This window comes from Trachurus trachurus (genome assembly GCF_905171665.1).
Source record: "Trachurus trachurus genome assembly, chromosome: 4".
In the NCBI taxonomy this organism is placed as follows: domain Eukaryota; kingdom Metazoa; phylum Chordata; class Actinopteri; order Carangiformes; family Carangidae; genus Trachurus; species Trachurus trachurus.
In genome coordinates this window covers 28,898,885-28,914,631 of record NC_139898.1, presented here as the reverse complement: position 1 = coordinate 28,914,631, position 15,747 = coordinate 28,898,885, and the positions used below count along the sequence as shown (strand labels likewise).

Sequence of the window (15,747 nt, the reverse complement as noted above, 5' to 3'; positions counted from 1 at the left end):
TTATTTATTGCCTCAGGCCAGTTCTGTCATTTTATTTAACACATAGTGACTTAACTAACAAAATCAGCTCCTCAAGTTTCCTCAATCTTCATGTTCACCTCTTAAATGCGCAGGTTCGGGTACAATCAGCCAATCACAGTCTACCTTTCGAAATGTTTTGTCTGCTGTAATTAAAGTTATCATCTTTTGATCATTTTTCTGTTTTCCTATAAAATGCAATGACTTTATTCAATAAAAAAATAAGTAAAATCCATAATCTATAACGGAAAACAGAAACACAAGATCACATTTTCATGATCGGTCAATCAGCTAACAGCTTTCATACTAAATCCATAGATGCTCTTTTGAATCATCGGCATGTGAATGATGTGGATTGTTTCCTCCACAGAGGTCACAGGGTCACAGGAAAACTATCTCTCCTCCGGCAGAAGGTGGGAGGCAACAAACTTGACCTGAGGGGGGGGCATGGCAGGGGAGGGGGGGGTTTGTTTCTGGAGTCCATCAGAGCCAATCACAAAGCCCATAACTCAAACTTTAACACTCCAACTCCCAGAATGCCGGTTTCCACTGCTGCGAGCCAAGAGGGGAGGGAACGTTAATGAACACTTGAGGAGGAGGAAGGGAGGGAAGGAGGTAGGGAGGGAATTCAATTTAAATTAGAAATGGATGTGCGTGTGTGCGTGTGAGGCGCTATGTGTACTTGGACTGTGTGTGCTTGTGCGAGCGCCAGCTTGGCCTCGGGCTCCCAATCAGGCGTGACGGTTAAAAGCCGTGCTGGTTAGTGGTCACCACACCTGGAGCAAGCAGCGTGAGCCACGTCTGTGCAGAGGAAACGTTTTGGCCCTTTAGTGCTTCCACACCAGAGCAGAGCGCACGGCCAGATAAAGACCCCTTATTTAAGGCTGGGACCCAAGAACACTGGGCCTCTATTCCACTCACGGTGCATACACACACACACACACATACAGTATGCAACGACACACACACACACAGGGAGCAGGTTTGATCAGGGTCGATTACACTCCACAGCTCAGTGTAATTACCTGTGACGCTCCACTCAGGCTTTTACTTTGCATTCTGGCATTTTCATTTACATTCACATCGTTTACAAGAGAAAAGTGCAGCGACGCTTTATAAACCGACACGTATCGACCATGATACCGTACTGTTACATCATGACGCGTCCGACACAACAACAACAGTTACAGCAACACCGGCAGCTGCACAAAAAAACAGGACGCGGTCCAACAACTGGAGCTGAGTATTGATCACAGAGCAGCTGAGAGTAAACATCTGGATTTCAAATAAAAACTAATATCATGAGCTCTTCACCAGTTATTTTATTCACTCATCCGTTAAGACTTCACTTGTGCAGTTCAGACTTCCCTGTTGCATCAATGAGCTCTGGGGTCAGGAAGTCGTCCGGGCCCAGATGCAGCAGCAAAAAAAACGGGCCCGACGCCACGACACGACCACCAACATGTCTCCCAGATGGATCAGGTTCTCCTGCAGGAATGCAGTGTTTTCCTCTCTTCCGAACATAATGCTGCTCATTTAAACCAGAAAAACTTCTATTTTGGTCTCATGCGTCCACAAAAAAAACTTTTTCTTTTCTTTTTTTTTTCTCGTTTCTTCCTCCAACGGCCCTCTGGCTTTGTTCACGTGACGAGCAACAATGTTCTCTGTGGCGAGTCTCCTCACAACTCTGACATGCAAACCATTGACTATATATAATCAGTCACTGTGAGAGAAGCCTGTGGTGACACCGAGTTGGTTTGTGTTCCATGAACACCTTGCTCTTGGCAGGATCTTTGTTAGTTGAAGAAGGATCCAAATATAATCCCAGACCGATGAGCATCTACACCTGTGTGGTCAAAAAAGTGTGGTCAAAAACACCTGACTCTACCACAACCTCCAAATTAACCGTTTATCCTGGAGGTTTGCCAGTAGACAAATGCCTGGGTATCATATCTGTGTCTTATCTGACTGTGTTTTATGTCATTTTTATGCACAAATAAAGAAAGTTCGAACACCACTGTCTTGTAATCCTCAGGTCCACCTTCGCCTGCTCTGTCACTGCTCACCCACTCCCCTTCCCTCCCATCCCACCTTCTCCTCTTCCTGGTGTGTGTGAGTCTGCCCATTCCTCTTGTTTTTCCTCCACCAACAAGGTCTACAACACACACACATGCACACACACCGAGGCACGCAGAGAGACACAGACTCCGGGTATCAAAACCAGCTGAGAGGGGCAGGTTCCAGGACGCCTTGACAACTTAAATCAAACAAATTGCCTTAATGCCTCCATTCTCTGTCATTATGTAAGGCCGGGGCCTGAGCGCTGACGTTTTAAAGGCCAGACGTTTGTGTTCACCAGCTATGTGTGTGTGTCTGTCTGTATATATGCAGTGTATGTGTGTGTATGTGTGTGTGTGTCTCGAGGGTTGGCTGCTGGGGCCCCTCGGTCGACCTGGCAGATATTGTTCTGTTCTGGGAAGCCGGCCAGGCTCTGTCAGCATTGGGGGTCCACCACCACCACCACCTCCTCCTCCTCCTCCTCCTCCTCCGCCGCCGTGGAGCAAATATCCCGACCCCGAAAAAAGCGATTGGTTTAAAAAAGGTTCTAAATGTGCAGGATATACGTGCTGCATTTGGCGGTTTCGTTTCTTTCCTGCTCACACACGGCCTGTTGAAATGCATGCCTGAAACTGGGGAATGTGACCCTCTGCATGGGTATGTGTGTGTGTGTGTGGGAGTGTGTGAATGTCAGTGTGTATGTGTGTGTGTGTGTGTGTGTGTGTCTTGACAGATGTATAAATATGATCTACATTTATTCAGCCGTGGCCTCTCTCTGCAGACCCGCATGGCCTCCATTATGGAATAATATGGAGGCATCAACTTGTATATAAACACTGGAAGAGGAACGTCAAGTTTTTTTGTGCGTTACGAGAAAAAAAGATTGAAGAATAAAGAAATAAATTAAAGGAAAAAAGACGACTCTGCAAAGTTTTAAGAGAAACTTTACAACTGCATGTTATTTGAATTAATTTGACCAATTTCAATATTTTTTATTGAATAACAGAAAATGCAGCTTTATTATGTTTACAATAGGCCTATATGTTTTCTTTAATATCAAATCATCCGCTTATTGATTTTTACCGGCCAAACTTCTAATGGTTCCTTCGAGGCCCAACCTATCCCATGATTCATAGCATACCAGAAATAAAATGGCAGCTGACAAACACCCACAGAGAGGCCTGAGGGTGACACTTTGACGCACATGTATCAGATTTCATCTCGGTTCAACAGCGAACACGAAAAGCAAGGGCCCTAAAAACCTCAAGAAGAAGTCGGGCCAAGTGTTGTCAAGGTTGCTAGGCGACAGGAGCAGCACATAACATAACGGTAAGGCTTCCAGCTACATGGGGCCACACCAAATATGACTCAGTTATTCAATAATAAATATTAAAATTGGCCAAATTAATTCAAATAACATGAAATTGTAAAGTTTCTCTTAAAACTTGGCACAAGCCACGCTAAGCTAAGCTAAGACCAGACTGGTTCATTTCAGTTTAGCTTCCAGTTACATGGGGCCACACAAAATATAGTATAGCTAGTCTACAGTTAATATGGGACACAATGGCAGAAAATATTAATAGTTTTTTTAGTCCTCTTTCTTTCTTTCTTTCTTTCTTTCTTTCTTTCTTTCTTTCTTTCTTTCTTTCTTATTCCAGCCAAGGCAATTTCACAATTTGACAATATCATAGCAAATCACAACATTTTCTTATTCCTTGGTTGGAAGGGAGCAGGGAGAAGATAGCTACATCTTATATTGCCTGTCGCTCACTCAATATCTAATTATTCTAGTTGGCTAATCTGTCACTAATCCTAATTGATGATGCATTTACAGGTAAATATTTAGATGTAAACGGTGTGTTTAAATGTAATGTTGTGTATTCTCATTTGAGAAAGTGCTTATTCTTTTTTTCTTTTTTTTAAATTTGCATAACAAGGACATGTTATATTAAATTCTAATAATAATCTCCATCCATCACAAAATTGCATCTTGTTATATTGTGTCTTAATTTAATAAGTTTATTTGTATCAGGGACAATGTACAAAATAACATTAGTCTCGAGATGAGAGAAGATGCTTTGTACCGGATTTAGCTTACTAGCTACTTTCTATCCGTAGTCCCTGTATCGAATTATAGACTTTAGATAATGAATAATTACTGAAAATTGTGCAGCCAAGGTAAAGCTTAGAGATTTTTAATTAATGTGCATTTGTTAATGAAATCTACACAGGCTTAATATGTGTAAACTGATGTTCTCTACAATAACTTTTAGGTCCCATACGTCTACTCAGCAAATGTATTGGTAAATAAATTTATAATAATCCTAAATTCACCTGTTTCTCATGCTCAAACTATAATTAAGATTAATATTGTATTTTATATATATATATATATATTAGCCTATAATATGAGCCAGAACAGTGAGTTATGCAGAGCGCCAACCTGCTGCTGTTGGTTCAGAGGAGTCACCACAGCGTAAAAACACGGTGATGCAGCAGATTAATGACCTCAGAGGTAAAGTGTCATCATGCCGCAGATTCCAGAGAAATTAGAGGGGAAACAAGTGAAAGCAGCCGAGGCGCCCCCCTCTCTGAGCTGAGTGTCTCTCTCCCTCTCTTTCTTGTTAGAGTGCGCCTCGTTTTTTTTTAAACATCGAAACTCCGGCACATTCCTAAAAACCACAAACACCCAAATAAAGAAGAACGCCCTGAAGGTGAAGACGATTGAGAGAGGGAGAGAGAGAGAGGTTGGTATGGAGAAGAAGAAAAGCAGAAACAGACAGAAAGTGTGTGTGTGTGTGTGTGTGTGTGTGTGTGCGAGTGCGTGTGCATGAGCATGGGTGGGGGTTTGTGGAGAGAAACCACAGTCAATTACACCTTTACTCATCACATTACAGGCCAACTGAAATTAGAGCAGTCGTGTGTTAACAGGGCAAAGACAAACAGACTGAATTCCCTCCAGGAGAGAGAGAGGTTCAGACCCGACCTGGCAACCCACGCACCGCCAGACAGATCAATTACTCTGCTTTCATCAGCTCAACTACGGTGTCACTCATCTGCGTGATGAAGTCAATACTGTACACACACACACAGACCCCCACTTTCCCCTGCAGAGACGAAACCTCTGCACGACGCAGCTCCTCTTGGTGTTTGGATTATTATCCCCCACTTTTTTCTCTCTTTCTTTCTTTCTTTACATCACTGAGGTGGGCGAAGCAAGTTTCGAGCACTTAATTTGTGTGATAATAATCCTTTTCCGTCTGATTCAGACTACGACAGCTGCAGCTGGAAAAGCCTGACTGCTCCTTGATTTATTGTATAGAGCTGTTTTGTTTTTTTTGCCTCAGTCTGGCTGCTACACAAGCCCAGTTTACATGAGGTAAGGTGCAGTGAGCACAACACAGCTCAACCAGAGATGATCGGTTTTAAAGTCATAAGTCATCTCTATGCATCATTCTGATCATTGCAAAGATCACTTGCTGATCAATTGGGCCGTCCCTAGTAGACATGGGTATTTACTGGCTCCTGTTAAAGGGATAGTTCAACATTTTGGCAAATTGGCCCATTGCAATAATCGCTATAGTTTTAGCAGTAGGTTCGTTACCTTTAATTGTCGGTGCAAGCTATTTCTAGAACGGCGGAGCAGAGCCGCGAGCTGCTCAGAGCTACGCTACGGAGGCTCATGGGATTTCTTAGTTTCCCTCATCAAACAGAGGGAAACCAAACGGAGTTGTTTCCGAGGCAAATGCAGAGACTGCTTGCCAAAAAACTGCCCCCGATGGGAACGCGCATCAGCTGTTTTTCATGAATTTACCTCTAAAACAACTCTGTCTGGTAACGTTCTGTTATTATCTCATAGCGTGGTGAATGTGCAGGTCACAACTTGTCCACCAGAGCGTTGTGGAGTTGTTGGATTGTGTTTTTGATGAGTTTGATGAGGGAAACCAAGAAATCCCATTAGCCTCCATAGCGTAGCTCTGAGCCGCTCGCGGCTCTGCTCCGCCGTTCTAAAAATAGCTTGTACCGACAATTAAAGGTAATAAATCTACTGCTATGACTATAGCGATTATGGCAATGGGCCATTTTGCAAAAATGTTGAACTATCCCTTTAAACCAGAAACATCAAATCAAAAGAGTGAGCTGCAGCCTTGAAATAAGTTTTAAAAACACACAATCGCCAATTTTAAAACCACACAAACCATGTTTCTGCTTCTGAAAACATATATCATAAGTCTCTGTGAACATGAAAACTCAGTAGCAGGAACTGGATTTTGAATTGCTCCATAATTTTCCATGTTCTCACAAGCTGCCTAAGCTACTGTTGCCGTATGTACCGTATGTGGGCCGACACCAACAGCCCACTCTCAAAACACAACTGTATCTCCATCACCATCACCATCATAATCATCATCATCATCGGGTGTTGCTGCGTTGTGATGAAACTCAAGGGGGGGGGGATCTCTCCACCTCCAGTTCTGTCTTGTTGGGAGTTGTGTCACTCGAGCTCATCTGTTCACACACACACACCTGTTAGAAAAACAAGTGTGTGTGTGTTTTTTCCCCCCCTCGCTCCCGAGTCAAAGAGGATTTTCCCTGAGATGCAGACACAACACGACGAGTGTGACAGTGAGAGGCTGTGACAGGGAGAGAGAGACGTGGACGTTACATCATCACAACATCACCTGGCCTACACAACACATTATGGGGCTGCGGGGGGAAAAGAGATACAGCATATAGTATTGCAAGATTTGGTGAGGCATTTGTAGTCAAGTATCAATATTTATGATGTAAAGGGCAGTTACAAATACTTTTGATCACTGTGTTGGTCGGTCGGTCTGCTTGACAATCCTATTTTGCAGGAATAAAAATGATTGAAGTGACATGCACTGCAAAAACTCAAAATCTTTCTAAGAATATTTGTCTTATTTCTTGTCAAAATGTCTCATTTCTAGTCAAAACTATCTCTTTTCACTTAAACTAAGACTCATCACCTAAAAATTAACTTGTTTTGAGATAATTTTCACTTGTTTCAAACTAATTTTCACTTGAAATAAGTAGAAAAATCTGCCAGTGAAAGCAGGTTTTTTTTATGCTTGTAATAAGGAAGAAAAACTTGCTCCACTATCAGATGTTTCTACTTATTTCAAGTGAAAATATGCTTGAAAGAAGTAAAAAGTGTCTAAAAACAAGCTGCTTTTTATGTGATGAGTCTTATTTTAAGTAGAATGAGATTTGTTTTGACTAGAAATGACATTTTTGACTTGAAATGAGACAAATATTCTTGGTAAGATTTTGGGTTTTTGCAGTGTGAACAGACTGAGAACTTTATCTTATTAGATGAACAGATGTTGATGCATGATGTTGTATCATGACTATGAAGCATCGTATAGTACTGTGCTCCACTACTTCAACAGCTCATCAGTTTAGTTTAGTTTAGTTTAGTTTAGTTGTGTTTAGTTTAGTTTAGTTTAGTTTAGTTTAGTTTAGTGTTTATTTCTCAGGGACGTCACACAATTGATAGTTGCATCTGTAGTCTGTGGGCAGGCAGACAAAGGTCGATTATGACAGAACATAAACATGATGATACATTACATCTCAAGTATGTCAGTAATTAAGTAAGTGCACACGTCCACACATACATAACATACGCTACTCATCGTACCAGGAATTCCCTGGGAACAAAGCGTTTTGTTCAGCAGGTGTTACCTGAAGACTAAAAATAAAGACAGTGACAGGCTGAAACACCGGTGCTCTGAACAGCTTTAATTACAGAGTGTACCTGAAGGAAATCCAAACAGTTTATTAATAGTGCCTCTGTCCAACAACAGCATAGTTCACATGGTTCACGCTGGATCGCTGCATATGGGTTTAACGAAAACATATTTTGATACAAAGGCCTGAAAGACTTTGCAGCTTCCTTTTCAAGCGCATGCTACGTGCCTTGGGACCTTTTTACTACATAAACAAACTAGACAACACACGTGGTCGGCTCAACGGCTGAAGCTCTGGTCAGTGACAATGCCAACTGTCACGTGTTTGTGCAAGAAAACAAGCAGGGACGGCGTGCAGTAGCCGCACTCTTTACATGCATAACGCAGGAAAAGGCCATAAGAGAAGAACAGCGGCGTTATGGGAGCAGGAAAAGTCAAAACGCACACGAACTTGCCCCATGAGTAAGAAGCTGAAATGCACCAGTGAGAAGATTTTCTCCCTTAGTTTCCTCATGTGTTTCCTTTATTGTGGCAGCTCAGACACATAGAAGATGAGACTAAACACCGACATGTTGATCAACCTAAGGAGGGGCTTAAGGGATGAGATTAATAAACTAAACAGACATACGTTTTAAGCAGCAACTTCAAGGTCGACGACATGCATTTCTCAAATCTGGGATCTGTCTAATTACAGGCGTCTTAGTTGTGCTCAGGTTTTTGTGCGGAGGCTGCTGCAGCTATGGCAATGGACAAATACAAGTCAAACAGATCAGGTGGATCTGAGAGAGACCGATGGAGACGTGGGAGGAGGAGGAGTGGGCAGCGCCATGTGTGGAGAGATGCGTGCTGCAGCGGCGTATGTCGGGACAGGTAGACGGAGAGCTGGAGATTGGCTGTCAACCTGTGAAATTATGCAACAGAGTCTGGAAAGTCCCTGTCTGCCTCCTGGCACTCTCCACTCTACCTCTCTTTCTTCTTCTTCCTCTTCTTCGTCTTCTTATTCTTCTGTCTTTTTTTGTTGTTGCATCAAAGAAGGCATGGATGTGAACAGGTGGTGTCCATCTCCTCCATCTCTGGACACCAAAAATGTGCAGTCAAGTCTGCGGTCCAAAAGTCCATCATTTCATTCTGATAGTTTTTCCGAGCAGCAGCGCCAGCCAGCCTCACATCCTTACGTATCAATCACGTTGCAATGCGCCTCAACAGAAGATATAACTTTATTATAGTAATGTATCCACAGAAACCTCCCAAACACTGCAGACTGTAGCAGTTTGACCAAAACAGGAGACAAAAAAACAGCTTCTGTCTTCCAACATCGTCCTGTTTTTTAGCCGTACGCTGCATCTTCTGACTCTCCTCTGGCATGAAGCTGAAATACTTGGGATATAATGATCATATGGTGAGGCGGTGAAAAAGCTGACTGCGTGGTTTCTGCTAACTTTCTCATTCTGTTTTGACCGCTTAGCCGACTTGAAGTGCTGAAAACGCTGAAATTAATCATTGTTTTCATTTTTTCATCTATTGAAAAATAGCAAAGAAAAGCTCCTCGTGCTTCCCCGAGGCCCAAAGTGATGTTTTAAAATTGCTTAAGAGACGCCAGAAGCACAAAGATTGACAATTGACATTATACATGATACACAAAATAAATAAAAAGGAGGACGACTTCATTATTTCAGAAAAGATTAGGTCAGCTTTTTGCTATCTACAATCAACAAGCATTAAAAGAGAAGGAAAAACTCAATAGGCCTGAGAGGAGACACAAAAGAGCAGGAGTTTCTATGAGTTTCTATGAGAGCAGACGGCGGAGGTGCAGCCGTACACCCCATTCCTTTAGCATTGGATAAGAGCTGCATCTGGAAGAGAGCCTGCTTGGAAAAGTCAATCAAGAAAAGAAGAAACCCTTCATTCCTCCCTTCCCTCGATCGCCTGATCTACCCTGCAGACATTCACCACCAATCAATCACTCCTGCCTCACACACATAAACACACGTGTAAACATGGCAACAGGTCTTGATGCAGCCGGCTGCGGTCATGGCCCGTGGCGGTGGGAGAGCAATCAACTCCTCCAAAACCTACACTGACACACAGGAACACGCAGGTAGAAACACTTCAGCGAGTCTCTTCACCATGCAGGAGTGGAGCTTCAACTCACTGCAACCAGCTGCAGCGAGCCGACTGATGGAGGAGGTCGACTGGGGCCGCGAACATGGATACGGGTTCAGGAGAAGTCGCAAAAGTCCACAAAACAGGGTCCCAGAGTGGGTAAATCTCAAAAAGGCCACCCCAGCGTTTTCCTGTAGACACCCCAAACAGATCTGTTGTGAAACCCAACTTGTAACTACCACTAGACCTAACAACATTAACAACAACAACGGCCGACGAAAACAGATACTACGCCTTAAACACGCCCGTTAAATTGGCATCGATCGGCATATTAAGACTGGCGCGACTCCCAGTCAACATTTACTAGTCGACTTGTTTGGAGTTTGAATACAGCGCGTATAGAGAGCCTAAGCAGAAGCAGGAAGTAACGCTCCCCATGAGACCTCGATTCGGAAAAAATCTCCATGTAAGTGAACGGGAGTCAAAATTTTATTTCGTGATCCAATTGAATTGTGTCATGAGAAAAATATCTGACCTTAACCCACTTAAAATATTGCGTTTCATGCCGAGAAATCAGCAGTTTGTTGTAAAACTATTATAAAATAGAATTCTGAAAAATCCGTAACCAGAAAGACTACACAGCACATGCCGCCCTTTCCCGTGTCAGTTGATGACGTATTTTTGTGGGACCCCAGATCTGTAGTCCATAGAGCGGTCGTCACACAAAATTCATTCTTCCTTTGCCGTTTTACGACAAACTGCTGATTTTTTGGCATGAAACATGATGTTTTAAACAGGTAGAGGTCATATATTTTTCTCATGACACAATTCAATTGGATCACGACATAAAATTTTGACTCCCATTCACTTACATGGAGATTTTTTCCAAATTGAGGACCCATGGTGAGTGTTACTTCTGCTTCCGCTTCCGCTCTGTATATCCTTTTTAGGTCTTCTTCCCCATTTACAGCGTTACAGTGCCACACAGGCCTGGCATGTGTACTACAGCGCTGTGAGTCGTTTTCAGTGGATCCATGTGGACGCAGACATTTCAAAATTTTTGACATTGACATTTCTAAAAGCTCAGTTTCCGTGTGGAGGCCTAAAATAGCTGATCTAATTTGATCTGATCGTACCAAGGCAAACAGTAAAAATCCCTCTGCTCCTGAAAACGACGCCCCAGTCAGATCCTCTGATGATCTCCGCTGACACACACACACACGGTAGAAAACGAGAGATGAAAACTGGCTTCATTACAGAACCGCAAAGCGACCGTGTGAACACAACATCGCTGTTGCAGTAATTCCTGAACAAACAACAAAGAGCAACCAACCGTTCTGCAGTGAATCCACTCCAACACCTTTTCTACTGATGAATCAAACAGACATGGAAATGTTTCTAAACTGACTGTGGTTCATTTTTTGGTTTTCGTGTTTTTTGATGATATTTGTTTGTGTACAACAGTAATGTAAAGCAAATGAAGTTTACAAGCCATCCAAAAAAAGCGAGAGAAGAGCAAATGAAGCAATAGAAGGTGAAATAGTGAAGACTGACTAATCACACTGTTGATGATTCATCATTTGGTAGCAACAGAACATCAACACTTCGTTTCTATACGTTCTGACATACGGACGGACTTCTACTATATTAAATGGTCTACACTGATTATAACACAGGTGGTGAATTGTGATAAATAATGTATTATCTCTTTTCTATCAAGGATTCATTTCACTTGTTAAAGACTCCAAACATCTCACATCTCAGGAAACTCGAAATCCCTCACAGTGGGGAAAATAAGTATTTGCTCCTCGATCAACTTAATCAAATGTGAATTATTTTATAACCTTTACAGTATATGATGATATTATATGTGATGTTTCAATATATATATCGTTATACTCTGTCTCTTTCTGTTAAACTTACAGTACCACAAAAACTAAAGACCGTTCATTTCTTTGTGGGGGAGCAGGAGATCAATTTACTTTTTTCCCCCCAACTGTACTTGAAACTATAGTAGAAAACTTTCTGTCGTCCAATCAAATAAACATTAAACTCTTGTTGCTGAGACAACTGAACCTACAGCAGCATCCTAAACAAGAGATAAACATCTCTCCCCCCTCCTCCCCCTCCCTCTGGGTGTCTCTCCTCACACTCTCTATCAGCTGTCCAGCTCCACATCACTTCAAAGTGAAGACGAGAGGTGAGGAAGGACCTCCTGCATTTGAGACCCCCTGCCAGCACCCCCTCATATCCCCCCCACACCCCTCTCTCTTTACACTTCTAACTTCCATCCTCTCCCACCACTTCCCCTACACCCCCACCTCCCCTCCCATCTCCCCCCTCCTCAAGCTCCAGCTGCTGCTCCTGCTGCTGTTGCTGCTCCATTTGGCTGCAATCAGCTTCATCTGTGATTAGAGAAGGTGGTGGGGGGGTGGGGGTGGGGGGTGGGAGGTAAGACTTGACAAATTGGCACATTCTTTTCCACCCATTCCCCCTCTTTCCCATCCCTTACCCCCCCACCCCTCTCTCCCTCTCTCTCAGACACACACACACACTCGCCCACCACAGACCCCACTTAAATCTGGCAGCACCCCTGTCGACCCCCCGAACCCCACCCAACGCCACCCTGCACCACTCACTAGATGAATGCTGTCCTTGTGAGGGGGAGGAAGCCACCGACACACCACCACCACCCCCACCCCCTCTACCCCGACCCGCACACACACACACACACACACACACACACACACACACACACACACACACACACAGAGCCCGGCCTTGGGGTTTCTTGCATGAGCTGTAAATAGAAAATGAAGTTTGGGGACCACCGCCCCTGCAGGTGCTATACCTCTCCTCAGTAACACACACACACACACACACACACACACACACACACACACACACACATATGGGTTCAAACACACTTCCATAAATACACACACAGACCACAGTCGACCACAATAACGCACACCAACACACACTCTGGCTGCTGCGCTGGGAGCCGTCACGGAGCCATGTGACCAGAACGATCTAACATTAGCCTGTGCCCAATTTATAAAACGGAAAGGTGAAATCTGGCAATCTGATTGGTTGTTAACCGTGGTATATGCTCATACCGCTACTATTCCAAGGCAAGGCAAGGCAATAGCCCGTTTTTACAAACAGTTTGTCTCAAAGGGCTTTACATGGCATCACAACAACATCCTCTGTCCTTAGACCTTCACATTGACTGAGGAGAAACTCCATAGAAAACCCTTTTAACAGGGAAAAATCGGAGAAACCTCAGGGTGAGCAACAGATTATTCCGATTATTCAGATTTATTCCAAAGCCTTATCACAGCATAGGCTATCACTCAGCGTCAGGCACGTATGACTAGTATGAATGGAAGTTGTTGTCATGTATCCATGACAATGGACTGTTGCAGTTGGTAGCCAAAGACAGTCGGTGTTTTTACAATGTTAAAAAATGGACTAAAGTAGTTGAATTCACATGTTTAAGGTTAACTTTCACCTCCGGGGAGGGTTAACAATGGTAGAGTGGATTGAGCTGTGACTTTCACCTGAAAAAAAAAGACGAGATGCAGAGCTAACTAGGAGCTAACGTCCGGAGAGGTGGGACTATTTTTTTTCACAGTAGGGCTATTTTATTGGCTAATATGTATTTCTGGTTGAATAAAACTACATGAAATTGATTGCGTATTCCTCTTTCATATTGTCATTATTGGTAACTGTTTTATAAAAGCAATATATCAGCAATATATATATCATCATACATATTGCTTATACAATCCCCCCCCCTCTCTCTCTCTCTTCCCCTGTGCTCCTGCCCCACCTCAAACCTCAAACCTCAGTCGGCCTGTCCCCCACCCAGCCTGGACAGTGGCAGCACCACAGCTGTGTGTGTGTCCGTCTGTGTGTGTGTGTGTGTGTGTGTGTGTGTGTGTGTGTGTGTGTGTGTGTGTGTGTGTGTGTGTGTGTGTGTGTGTGTGTGTGTGTGTGTCGTACATGTGGCAAGAGGAGCGGGAGCAGGATCCAGGTTACGGCCGAGCAGTTACATGGTGCCTGTGTGGTTATAAATACCTTCTCGTCTGTCCTGCTGAGTCACTGAAAGTGTCTCTTTAGCGCTGTTTATGGGCCGTGTTGTCTTGGTTTGGAGCCCATGAGGTTATTTCAATGACAGGGTAAAAAAAAGAAAAAGAAAAAGCAAAGACAAAAAAAACAAAAAAACAAAACAGGAAGGATCTAAATATGAGGTGAAGCAGGAGAATGACGACTGGAAATAAACCGTATTTACATGCACCTCAGTGATGTGATTTATTCAGTGTCATATAAAAACAAACCTGTTTCGGTGAGTGGGCTTTAGGGGATTAGAAAAAAATGATTTCTCGATTTTCTCCTGGAGATTAAACGCATAACCAGATATCTACTTGCTCTTTTCTTACTGTACCTCAATGTCAATTTATTGCCTTTTTCTGGAACTATAAACCACATCCCACAGTCGTCCATGTGGGATTATTTTATTTTATCGTCTACACCGTCTGTAACACATGTGCATCTGCTTGACAAAGACTTCAGATGACTCCACTGTGACAGCATCATTACAAGTCCTCACGTCTTTTACTTTAAAAAGTTAAAGAGTTGAGATGAGGCAGCGTGGGGCAACATGATATATTGACGATATACAGGGTAGATTTTAAGGTGTGATGTTGTATAAAGGTAGATGTTTGTGTTAAAGCTCCATACATTATAAAGGTAGATGTTTGTGTTAAAGCTCCATACAGTATAAAGGTAGATGTTTGTGTTAAAGCTCCATACAGTATAAAGATAGATGTTTGTGTTAAAGCTCCATACAGTATAAAGGTAGATGTTTGTGTTAAAGCTCCATACAGTATAAAGGTAGATGTTTGTGTTAAAGCTCCATACAGTATAAAGGTAGATGTTTGTATTAAAGCTCCATACAGTATAAAGGTAGATGTTTGTGTTAAAGCTCCATACAGTATAAAGGTAGATGTTTGTGTTAAAGCTCCATACAGTATAAAGGTAGATGTTTGTATTAAAGCTCCATACAGTATAAAGGTAGATGTCCATGTGTAGTGTGATTATAAAGCAGATCTAGGTTCTATATTAATACTGTGAAAGTATCAAAGCCTCAGTCCACAGAGAAATGCACAGAGCCTGTATTCAGAAACTGAGCCTTAAAACCGGCCGTTAGGACTTCCTGTCACTTTGTGATGTCACTGCTCGTTTTCTATTGGATCATTCAGAGAATAACCAGCAAATCAAAATAGAGGAAGTTTAAGAGTCTTTCTTCTGCTTGGCTCAGAGAGAGAGAAGATGTAAAACTTCATATATCCATATGTCTCGAAGATAGATATATCCTCTTATGGACCAACAGTAAGTGTTGAATTTGAACCTTCAAATCAAAACTAAACTAAAGGAACTGGTATCCACGCTGCTAAATTAAAAGACAATCTGGTGTTATTCTGCAGTGTAGAAGTCTTATACCCACTTCTCCGTGGGTCCCTGTCAAGAAATCCCTCCATTCAACCTCATATTGGTGGAGATGGAAAGGGAACAATGATATTCTTAACAAAATTACATACCTGGAAATAGCTTTAGAAATGGGAGCGAGGAATGTCATACTGTTGTGGGGATGAAATTATCGTCTTGATAGAGATCCCTTACACATCTTAATCCCTTCCTGAACCACAATTGGAGGGCCGAGTCTGGGAGAGATCGTGGGAACGGGGGCTTGGCAGTAATAGGCGGCAGAGGCAGCGCCTGTTTATGCTTGAAGTGAGACCTAAACTGAGACCAATGTGTTACAATGGGGTTTGTCTGGTTTTTCCTGCTG

General features: G+C 42.9%; 1 protein-coding gene across 1 annotated transcript in view; it reads right to left on the bottom strand.

Moving 5' to 3' along the window:
- gmds (GDP-mannose 4,6-dehydratase) overlaps window positions 1-15,747 on the bottom strand; it is a 191,949-nt gene that overhangs the window by 126,091 nt on the left and 50,111 nt on the right. The gene's annotated exons all lie outside the window — the stretch shown is intronic.